Genomic DNA, 12190 nt, shown 5'->3' with positions numbered 1-12190 from the left:
AATCAGAAGATAAAAAAACAGTAATTTTATTTGGAACAATTTCACTATTGTGGATAGAAGTTGGGGTAGAACAAGCATAGGAAGGTGACAAACCAACAACATCCGGAAAAGCACCAATAAAAGATAAAGCAGAGCTTAAAATATACTTTGTTAAATCAAAATTTTTGGCACGATTTAATTTTGCAATGAAATCCTTTGACTCTTGAAGACACTTGATCAGCATAACTCTAGATATAGGGTATTTAAACAAGGATGTAAAAAATACTGAAAGATTCGGCCATGTCAAGTTAAATTTATCTTTTTCTTTAAAAATTTGTAAAAAATGGCGATTGGTTAAAACCAAATCTGGATTTTTGAGGGATACAATGCCTCCATTAATATTCAGATAATCCAAAACAGTGTCAGAGACTAAAATTAAAAGTAAACTTAATTTAAGTGACATAAAGAAAAATAAGGGGTGGATTACTTTGGTTTCAATAAATAGAATTATTAAAATGAAAAAAATTTGTGCTACAGTATTACTAATTTATAATTTTGACTTACTTTCTTGACTTATAGATGGAGTAACCATTTTGGTGAGACTATTGTTAATGTCAACACCTAAAAAAAAGGAATTAAAATAATTATTACAAGATTTCATAGTATTTAATCAACAAACAAAGAGAGCCAAATAAATATAAAAAGAAATAAAGAATTTCTTACACAACTCCAATTTCGTAAGCTTCTGTTGAATACTATTTTTAGGTTTTTGTTTTGAAAAAAACAGTTTAAATAAGAGCAACCTGTAGTTAAAATAGTAAAAATCAAGATTTAAACTTTCTTGAAGAATGCAGACCTTTTACCTGGGAAAAAGTAGAAGATTTATTTTCATTTGATTAAAATTTTAAGAATTATACTTTCACTTTCAATTTAATGTTCATAATTTAACTAAAACAAACGCAAAAATCAAAACAGATAACGTCATTAAATACGCGAAGAAAAGCATATATATATACACATAATTTATATATGCAAATCCTTAGTACCAATTCTTTAGATAAGCTTAAATAAAGACTTGTTTTAAATAGAGGAAAGGCTAAACTTGCAATTTCCACCTGGACGTTTTTCAAAAACACTTTTTTTTCTATATAAATCAACCTTGAAGTTTTTAAACGCTGAGAACTAAAATGTTTTGTATAAATGTTAAAAAACGTCCAGATTCCATTAGATTCCTCGTCCTTTTATTAATAAATATGGAAAGTTTCATAAAAATTAGATGTGTTTAAGTTCTAAGGAATCCTTACCTTCAAAAGCTTCGTTTTAAAAAAACGTTCCCGCGGCAAGTTTTTTCATGAAAAGTGGTCTCAAGGTATGGGTAATATATAAATGAAGCGATACAAAGCTTAGTACTTTCTATATATGGTTGGAAAGAGATTATGTAACACTAACTGATGCAAAAAACCTCAAGGCGCTGGCTTAACTATACAAAAAGATATAAGAGAGCAAAGTTTATGAAAATTACGTGTTTTTTGTCAAACGTCAAATGTTTTTTGTTAAGCCGTGGAATCGGTATTTAGGTGCTGACTTTCGTTTCCTAGTTTGGCCTCCATGTGGGGGCAGACGACTAGCTGATGCTATTACAAGTGCACCATTAGGATATCCAAGAACAGTCAGATCAGTTTCTAAAAAAAAATAATATATATATACATAATAATAAACAAATAACAATAATACCCAAACCATGAACAATATATATATAAGAAAGTTCAAATGTAATAACTATGACCTATGAAAAAAAAACATTAACTATAAAAAGAAAAAAAATTTATCTAACTCAAATTTTTTGATTTGTGGAGATAGAACAAAATAATTCTAACCTCGCAATATATCGAGTAAATGTTTATAATGTTCTTTGTTTTATGTTTAAATGTAAAACCAACTCATCTCCAGCTTCCTTTTTTGATTTATATTTTTTAAAAGAAAAAAATAAATTTTCTTTAAGAAATAATAATTTTATTAAACAACCAAAATTTCAAACAAACTTTGGTAAATTTTGCATTTCTATTCGTTGAGCTTTTTTATGGAACCGAATAATTTTAGAAAATTTTGATTTTTCTCATGAATGGAATTATTATATTTTCAAAAGAAAACTAAAAAAAGTAGTTTTCTCAATTGAAAATATATTTATATACTTTTAATTATACCTAGTTTTGTCATCACTTATTTATATTTTACTTTTATGCAATATTGATTTAAAGTTTATGTGAGAAACTATATTTAAACACCATTATTTGAATTTTGTTAAAAGTTGCACTGACATTATTTGTACAGTAGTCATTTACTATTTATTTAAATAAATAATAAATTTAAACAAATTAAAATAAAAACTAAAGTAAACAATTGTTTACTTTAGTTTTTATTTTAATTTGTAATATTTGTAAATAATTTGTATTATGAACGGTATACACTTTTAATATTGAATTTAATTTTGTAATAAAAAAAATATATAAAAAGATAAAAACAAAAAAATAAAAAAAATAAAAAAATAATAAAAAAAAAAAAAAATTGATGTATGTGAATGGATGTATCTGCAAATATTGTATGTATGATACTTTTGGAAGTTAACTATTCTTTGACAGTGGTTTAGCATTTTTGTCGGTGGAAGCGTAAACGTAAACGCACCAACATTTGATAAATTCTTCTACACAATCTTTTGGACAACCTTAAAGTGCATTTGGATGTACCTAGTGCAATCATATTCTCATTATTTTCGTTTATTTATTAATTAACACTTAAGATTAGTGTAATTGTAAGATACATTTGAGTAACAAGAAGTGATCGTATAGATGCGAGTATGATATTATTATGATATTATTGTTTTCGCTTGAGTCACGCGGTTCAGAAAAATTAGTATTTTAATTCAAGCCATAACTAAAGAAAAGTTTAAAATTTATATTTATTTTTGTTTTTTCTAAAATCTAAATTAAGTTCAAAGTTCTTCAACAACGGTTCTCGGTGACAAGACCTTCTTCTTTGAGTATCCGCGTTCTTTATTTTTTTTTTTTAACAATTTCTTTGCATCAAATTTTTCTTATTAATATATTTGTAAATATTGTATTAAATATTGTAATAAAGAACAAAAAAAAAAACAGAAAAAAAAAAAAACAGGATCGGAAACAACTGGAAAATTCTATATGAAAGCTGGAATGGATGGAGCTTCATCTCAAAGTGTATACAATCAAAGGTTTGATGACACAGATCATTCAACAGGAGTTGAAAACGAAAACTCCAATTGCTCCGTTGAAACTGGAAATAGGGGCCATCACTGTATGGTCAAACCCAATGTCTTCAAGCCCCCGCTTTTGCAGGCCTCCTCACCTGCAATACCAAAAAGAAACAAAAGAGTCAACAAGAGCTGAAAAATTAGATGTTAGGAAGCAAATAGAAAGTCTTCAAGATTTTATACTTGAAATTCCCTTCTCTAACCAGAAAGCAAAAATAAAAATAAAAATTTGTTTTGTTTTTTTGTTTAGGTTTCCCCAAGAAGTCCTAACGATCTTGATTTGAAATTTGAGATAACCATGTTGGATGGCAAGGCAGTGAATGCTATAACAGATACAAACTCAACTCAATCTTGCAATGTTTGTTCTGCCAAGCCTAATGAAATGAACAAGCTGGATATAATTAGAGAAAAAGTTTGCAATAAGCAAGCTATAGCTTTAGGATTATCCACACTGGACTGTTGGATACGAATTTTTGAACTCATTCTACACTTGGGATATTAAAATATACCAGTCCCGATCTCCAGAAGATAAATTATCTGTAAAATCTCAAAAAAAAGAAATCGAAAGATAATAATACAAGAAACACTGCAAGGAGGGCATTTAATGAATCTTTCTCTGAAACAATTTTTTCAATTTTTAATGAATTTAATGAATCTTTCTCTTAAAGAACAGGAGTTAGTTTAGACATCATTATAAGACTAAAAAACATATTGAATGCCGTTTGCAGTGGATTCCACATGAACTTGGATGCTTCTAAAGCATACTGTTATAAAGAGCTGATAGTGGAAACCTATCAGAGCTGATAGTGGAAACCTATCCTTGGTACATTATGCCACCTACACTTCACAAGGTTCTGGAACATGAATTTTTAATTGCTGAGCATATGGATCTTCCCATTGGAGCGTATTCGGTGGAGGCTCATGAAGCACAAAATAAGGCCATACGAAATGCAAGACTCAATCACACATGCAAAATATCTAGAATTAATGTGATGCAGAACCAATTCCATTATTTACTAATAAGAAGCGACCCTGTCATCTTTTTGATTGCTTTCAGGAACCCCAAGACATTTTCTGGTCCCAACCTTGCTCCTTACGTACAGAACCTCCTCAGAGGAGATGAATAGTTATTTTTTTTCTTAATAAATGTTATCTTTTAAAATTTAAACATTTTCATGTAAAAGTTCACTTATCAGTATATATAATCAGGGATTACATATTAATGTTTAATAAACAAGGTAAATATTTTTTTCACTTAGAAAATATTTTTAGAATAATTTCTAGAATCTAAAAATTAAAAAAAATTGCATTGAAAATTCAAGGGAGGAGGGAGAGGGAAGAGGGAGTAAGGGGAGAGGTCTACAACTTAAAAAGTTTTCAATTACCCACTTTTTAAGTTTGTTTTTGAATTGGAACAAAAATTTAATAAAAACGTTTATTACTTTACAAAATTTTGAGTTTTGGCCGCATTTTGACCATTTCGCTTCACTGCGGATCGTGTCGAATGCTTTTGATAGGTCAATGAGAATACCTAGTGTATATTGTGATCTACCAAATGAATTGGAGATTTCACGAATAAACTGTGTAATGACTTGTTCAGTTGAATAATTTTTTTTAAAAACGAATTGATTTTTATATAAAAGTTTATTTAGATTAAGGTAATTGTATGTTTTATTGTATATAATTATTTCTAAAATTTTCGAGAAGGTTGAAAGAACTGAGATAGGGCGATAATTACTAATATTTGATTTTTCTCCATCTTTGTAAATTAGAGTAACTTTGTAAATTAGAGTAACTATTTTTAATTGGTCGGGGAATACACCTTGCTGTATAGATGCCCAGAAGACTTAATGAAGAATACATTTTAAATTTTCAAACCAACCTATGACTATGTTGTCATTTATTTCGTCCGCACCCGTAGTTATGTTTCTTTTGAGAGATTTGTAAGCTCTCTCAACATCATCAAAAGATAAGTTAAAATATAAGTTATCTATAAAAAGCGAATTATTTATAGGCTCTAGGAAATCACTAAATATTTTTTTCCGTAATAGGAATCTTATTTGCCAATTGAGTTCCTATATCAATGAAATATTTATTAGCTCTGAAGCAAGTACTAACTTTATTCAACTCTATATGTACACTACCGTTCATTATTCAAATGACATTAATTTTTCTTTAAATGCTATTTTTTATTTAATTAGTTTTTATGTTTATTTTTGTTCTATTAGATTAAAAAAACAAAAGTATTTTAGTTAAAATCCTTTGATAAATGTCATAAGAATAATAAAAAGGCTAATGTGGGCAAAACTAAATAAAAAATGGACCATCAATGACTGTAAACGTGAACCAACGTCTCAAAGTTTGAAGAGATGTTCAAGTTTTAAATGCCTCAACTAAACAAGGATTTTTTCCAGAACAATTAAAAATTGCCAAAGTTACACCTATTTATAAAGAGGGTGACCAATCTCAAATAACTAATTATCGCCATATCTTTGTGCTCTCTGTATTCTCAAAAATCCTAAAAAGAATTATGTGCAACAGAACATATAAACACCTTGACAAAATTAACCTACTCTATGTTAATCAAGTTGGTTTTAAAAAGGATAGCTCAACAGAGCGTGCAATCATCCAATTTATAAATGAAATTTCAAAATCTTTTGAACAATCAAAATATACTTTAGGTATCTTTATCGACCTATCAAAGGCCTTCGATACAGTTGATCATCACATCCTACTACTACACATTTTTTCTACTCGAAAAACTGAAATACTATAAAGTAAATAACCAAGTGTTAAGGTGGTTAAGAAGTTAAAGTTACTTAACAAACCGAAAACAATTTGTTGTTGGTAATGACAACTATGACAACAATTGTTTAAATTAAACCTGTGGAGTTTCACAAGGTTCAATACTCGGACCCCTCATTTTTTTAATCTATATAAACAATCTAAATAAAGCTAATAGTCTAATGAGCATCATTTTCGCTGATTATAATAATTTGTTCACCTTTAAGAGTAATATTAGCGAGCTTTTTGCCACCGTAAATAAAGAACTTTAACTTTTTTCCCACTGGTTCAAATCCAATAAATTAACATTAAATATTGACAAAACTAAATGGACTCTCTTTCATTTGCTTTATAAAAAAATTTTTTCTCTCAAATTTGCCTCAAATCTTTATTAATGAAATTGAAATAAAAATTATTAAATTTCCGTTATTAAATTCTTAGGTGTTTATCTCGATGAGAACATAACTTGGAATCAACATTAATTAGGTATGCACTAAATGTGTGTATGTATTTCACCATAAAGAATTTTTTTATAAAATTAGACTTTTACAAAATGTATATACACGGCTGGGGCAAGAAGAAGACAAAATTAGTCTTATCGCCAAGCCCTTTCAAAACAAGAATATAAATAACAAGAAAAAAAGTATTACCGTTATTACAATGTAATATATGCATAAAATACAAATATAAATGCAAATATAAAAAAAAAATTTTTTTTTTCAAAATTTTATTTTTTTTCAAACTATTATTTTTTAAGATTTCGAATTTAAAAATAAATAAAAAGGAGATAAAACATGAACATCAAAGAAAGGTCAAGATTCAGATTAAAATCAAAAATAAATATGATCAAAAATAAAGTAAATAACAAGTAAATAAAACGAGTGATTACTCCTATTTAAAAGTTTCAGAAGAAGTCTAGTTCGTTGTCAATTATCAAAAGTTTATTTTTTATTTTATTTTTAAATTGATTAAGGGAAGGAATTTTTTTTAACTCATTATCCAATAACGTATTGCATAATTTAGGTCCTCTAATTGCAATCGAGAGAGAGAGTTGCAGAATAATATGCTTTTGGTTGAATATAATTGTTATTTGAATATCTTGTTGGGTATAAATGATTTATTTTTTCAAAAAATGAGTTAAATAAAATGAGTCATTTTAATATCTACTTTGAACATGAATATAAGAATATGATATAAATTAAGTTAAAATAGGGTCATGGCACCACCTACCGCGACTTTAAGAAAACTTTTAACTTCAAAACTTCTTAACTCCAAAACCATAACAGATTTTTATATAGTGTTTTTGAATTAATATTTTATACTCAATTATTAACTAAATTATATAATTCGAATTTGAATGAAGTTATTTTTTTAATTTTATTTTTAATTTTTTGTAAGATCTAGTACGTTTCTTCACCTACCGTGATAAAGCACCACCTACCGTAATCGATTCTTCACCTACCGTGTATGAAAAAAAAATCGTATATTTTAGTTTTACTTTTATATATTTAAATCAAGAAACAAATACATAAATTTAATATGATTACAAAACAAAGAAGACATTCGTAATAAAATTATCCACCAAAGCTTTTTTCTGAATTTAGATTTTTTTTTTTTTTAAATTTTTTTTTTTAATGTTTTTTTTTTTTTTGCCTTTTATTTTTATTTTATTTCGTTACAGCTTGTTTTCTTTTGTAACAGGCTGTTTTTTTTTAGATTTTTCTTGTTTTTCTTTTTCTTTTAATTCTTTTTTTTCAGCAACTTTATTTTTACGTTCAATTTTTCTGATATCTTTTTCTTCCTTTGCATTTTCTCTAGTTATTTAAATCTCTAACCATTTGGCTGAAGTTACAACGCTCGGTAATCGTTCAACTTGTTTCAGCCTTTTTTTCGTTATTGGTTGTTTTGGCCATAAAAGAAAGTCGCGTAATGGGTTTATATCTTTTATTATTTGTTTATTTGAATCTGGTGGATCTGCTGCTGATTTACTTTCACCGGATTCATCAATTATTACGCTTTTTCCAAATTCGCTAACATTACTAGATACGATTTCATTTTGCGTACTGCTAATATCTAAATACGATTCTTTATCGATTTCATTGTGCAATACATTATTGTTGGCTTCTATTAAATTTATGGTTTGTTTGGACCTATCGTTAAATTTTAGTTTTTTCCAAAAATTAAATAATTCTCTGAAGTCAGTTTTACCTCCCCATTCTTTATTTCCAGTTTTTTCAAACTGTAGCAATACTTCAGGTGCAACGTTGTCTTCAAATAAGTTTCCCACGTTATTATGGCTTAAAAGATTTGTTTCATTATTATCAATTGTGGAATTTAATTTAACACGTTGAATTACTTTTTTATAATCAACGTTGTTCGCATTAAATGGAAACATTTCTGTCGACCTAAATCCGTTAATAATATTTTTTTTCATACTTGGATCCATAACAAAATTATTCAACGACATTGGTACATTTTCTTTGCAAATTTCATTAAAATCGTTATCCAATTTAAATTGCCGACAAATGTTCTGCCTTTTTTTTTTCATTGGTCCGAAAACTGACACATCTAATGGTTGTAAGATGTGTGTATCATTAGGAAACAACGAAATCAAATGAATTCTTTCCGAAGAGCAATACATGCTGAGCTCTTTAGACAGATGCGAGAGGTGTCCATCCATGAACATATATATAGGCAATTGTGTATTAATAGATTTCAAATATGGTACTAACACATTTGTGAAGTACTCATAAAAACATTTGGCGGTCATCCAGCCGCTGTCACTTTTACCGAGTCCCCAACCTGGTGGTGCAGCAGCAGCAATAGTTTTTGGCATTCGAGCATACTTGTACAATGTTAATGATGGTGCAAATTGACCATTTGCATTTACGCAAAATAGAGTTGTAAGGTTTTCCTTATCGCTGTTGTTGCATTCTTCATAAACATTTCTTCCTCTAATGCCAATTACTTTTCCAGTTTTTGGTGCTAACTCAAAGCCAATTTCGTCTAAATTAAAAACACGAGATGGATCATTAAGGTATTGCACATCATCGCCTAATAATTCATACACCTCATTAAACCATTTTCTTATCGATGCTTCAGTTATAAGACCTCTAGCTCGACTAATATGCTCTGCTCGTTTTTGCGATAATTCCTTATGACGACGCATAAATTTATAAAACCAGTTTTTACTTCGGATATCATCATTAAATGGTGTTTTTATACCTCGCCCTTTAACTATTTTTTGTACCGCCTTAATTAATAACTTTTTTGTAATCGCAAAACCCATGTTAGCGCACTACATTAACCAAGCAACCAATTCATTCTCTATTTCTTCTCCAAGATATGATTTAAAGCCAGAGTTTTGCCGTTTGGGTTGGCTTATACCAGATAATTTATCGCATAAGGTACTTTCAGGAACATTAAACTTTTTGCTGACACATAAAATTTTTTCACCTTTATTTAAAGCTCTAAGTTGTTCTTCGGAATACAATAGCTTTTTTGATATTTTTTTTCTTTTTTGAACCTTGCATCTTTCTAATCGAATTCATTTCACATAATAAATAAAGTATGAAAAACATATCAAATAAATACTCCCTAGGGTTAAATTACCTTTAATTGGTAATTGAGTTGAACTGAAATGGTTTTTTTAGAGAGAAAACTTCACAAAATAAAACGCGTCCGAAAAAATATTTTTATAAACGCTAAGTCAAGGCGTACTTTATTACAGGCCTATTCACCGTGCGGATGACGTCATAAACTGGAGGCGAACATTTTGTATGTCCTATATTCATTCTGTAACATAAAGTCGAAGTGCTTGCTAAATTATTTAGTCAATTTTAAAATTTTTAGTTTACTTTGTTATAAACATGGGTCGTAAATGCTGTGTCACGAATTGCAACGGCAATTATGGTAAAAGTTCCAAAGAAAAAACTTTTCGTCTTCCTCGAACACCAGAAGAAAGAAAAAAGTGGTTGGCTGTTATACCAAGAGACAACATACCAGATAAGAAAAACACCGTTGTTTGTGAAAGGCACTAGCCTGTTGAATACATTTCGACAAAGATTATGGCAAAAAAAGACCATGTGATCCTCCACCTGTGTTCAAGTGTGTAAAACCACGTTTAGTACCTAAACCATCTGGTTGTTCCAGAACAACTTCAAGATCACATGCAGCAACTAAAAATGTTCAACCTGACGAGTTGTCTGCTATTAATTTAAAAGATGCAATAAAATCGTTTAATGATATGAAAAAAACATAGAAAACTATAATTTTAATGGAATTGATATATTTAATATTAAAACAGAAAATCAAGTTTTGATTCAATCGTTAGAGTATGTTCATGACACAGGTGTTTCATTGTTTCTTCAAAAAATAAATAATAATTTTCATTATGAATAAATTCACTTTGGAGTCAAATGCTTAATAAAAACACTCTCACAGAACAGAATTACCATATTGAATAGATGGTCGTATATTGAAGAAGCAGTTCGATTTTTAAATTCATATGAGTAAAGCAGTAAAAAAAAAATTATTCAACAGCAACTTTTTTCAATGAACGATAAACCTGTTACAGATAAAAAGTATTTTGTTGAAGCAATGATTAGAGTTTTTGAGTACTTTGCAATTTCACGTGCTACATATAATTGTCTTCGAGAAGACTTTGAACTTCCTAGCATTACAACATTAACAAAACTAACATCAAAAGTAAAATCTATTCATGGGGATATTTATCTACAAAAAATTTTTTCAAACTTAACAGACATTAGACATAAAAACTGCATTCTTCTATTAGATGAAGTTTATGTAAAGACTATGTTGCAGTACCATGGGGGAACAGTTTTTGGAAAAGCAATTAATAATCCAAATGTTCTTGCAAATACTGTTTTAAGTTTAATGGTTATTACTTTGTTTGGTGACCTAAATTTTATGTAAAATGCTTCCTGTGTGTGACATCGATTCGAATTTTCTTTTTGAACAAACTACTTTTCTTTTATCTGCCATAAAAGCAGCTGGTGGTCATGTTATTTCTATAGTTTGTGATGGTAACAGGGTAAATCAAGCCTTTTTCAAGAAATTTGAGACAGATGGCATACCTTGGCGAACAAAAGATAATATATATCTTCTGTATGATTTTGTACACCTTTTCAAAAACATTTGCAATAATTGGATAACTGAAAAGTCACAAGAATTTGAATTTTTTGTTAATAAAGAAAAAAAAGTTGCCAAATGGTCTCATATTGTAGCATTGCATGAATTAGAATCAAATCAAATGATTAAAATGTCTAAACTTACAGATGTTGCTGTGTTCCCAAAACCAATTAAAAGGCAAAAAGTTTCAACTTGTCTGAAAGTATTTTGCGAAGAAACAGTTTGTGCTTTAAAATGTCACCCAGAGTTAAAGGATGTTGATGATACTATTTCTTTTCTTTCAATAATAACTGAATTTTAGAGAATTGTTTATGTTCATAGCCTTTATGCAGATGTACATATGCGTGATCCGAATCGGTCTGCTATTTTCTCTTCTGATGATTTTAATCTTCAAAAGCTGTTAGATTTTGGAAAAATGGCTAAGCAAATGTGCTCTTCTCAAATAGTTAGTTTTAAAAGCTTCACTAAAGATACTTCTAAAAGTATCTGTCATACTTGTAATGGTCTTGTGGAGTTATCAAAGTTTCTCTTATCTACAAGTCATAAGTATGTTTTGCTTGAAACATTTACAACTAATCCTTTATAAAAGCAGTTTGGAAAACTGAGACAGGTATCAGGAGGTACATATTTTATCACTGTTCAACAAATACTAGAGAAAGTGGGTATCATAAAAACAAAACTACTTTTGCAATTAGACAAATATGGTGTTGATCTTGATTTTACTACATCAGGTCATTCTTGTGAAAGATGTGGTTTTTACTTAAATGAAGAAAAATGTTTGATATTTGATAATTTGCCAGAATTAGAAAATATATTATCTATAGATGTCAAAATGACTCTAATTTACATAGCTGGTTAAATTGTCTGAAATGACAAAGATTCAGATGATTCATATTTTTATTATGAGAAATTTAGAGATTTTACTGAAGAAATTAATCGTGGAGGATTAACTATACCTGGTGATTTAGTTTGTCATTGGGTAATATATTGCTA

At 28.6% G+C, this 12190-nt stretch overlaps 1 long non-coding RNA gene across 1 annotated transcript; it reads right to left on the bottom strand.

The window, feature by feature from the left end:
- Positions 1–164: 164 nt before the first annotated feature.
- LOC136090219 (uncharacterized) lies at positions 165–926 on the bottom strand. The gene is made up of 3 exons (XR_010643265.1): positions 703–926; positions 544–600; positions 165–408 (listed from the first exon to the last, which is right to left on the bottom strand). It is a non-coding gene; the product is annotated as an uncharacterized LOC136090219 (long non-coding RNA).
- Positions 927–12190: the final 11264 nt, after the last annotated feature.

The sequence above is a fragment of the Hydra vulgaris genome, chromosome 13 (genome assembly GCF_038396675.1).
Source record: "Hydra vulgaris chromosome 13, alternate assembly HydraT2T_AEP".
In the NCBI taxonomy this organism is placed as follows: Eukaryota; Metazoa; Cnidaria; class Hydrozoa; order Anthoathecata; family Hydridae; genus Hydra; species Hydra vulgaris.
Note: the sequence above shows the minus strand (reverse complement) of the source record. Positions and strands in the feature narration are given on the sequence as shown.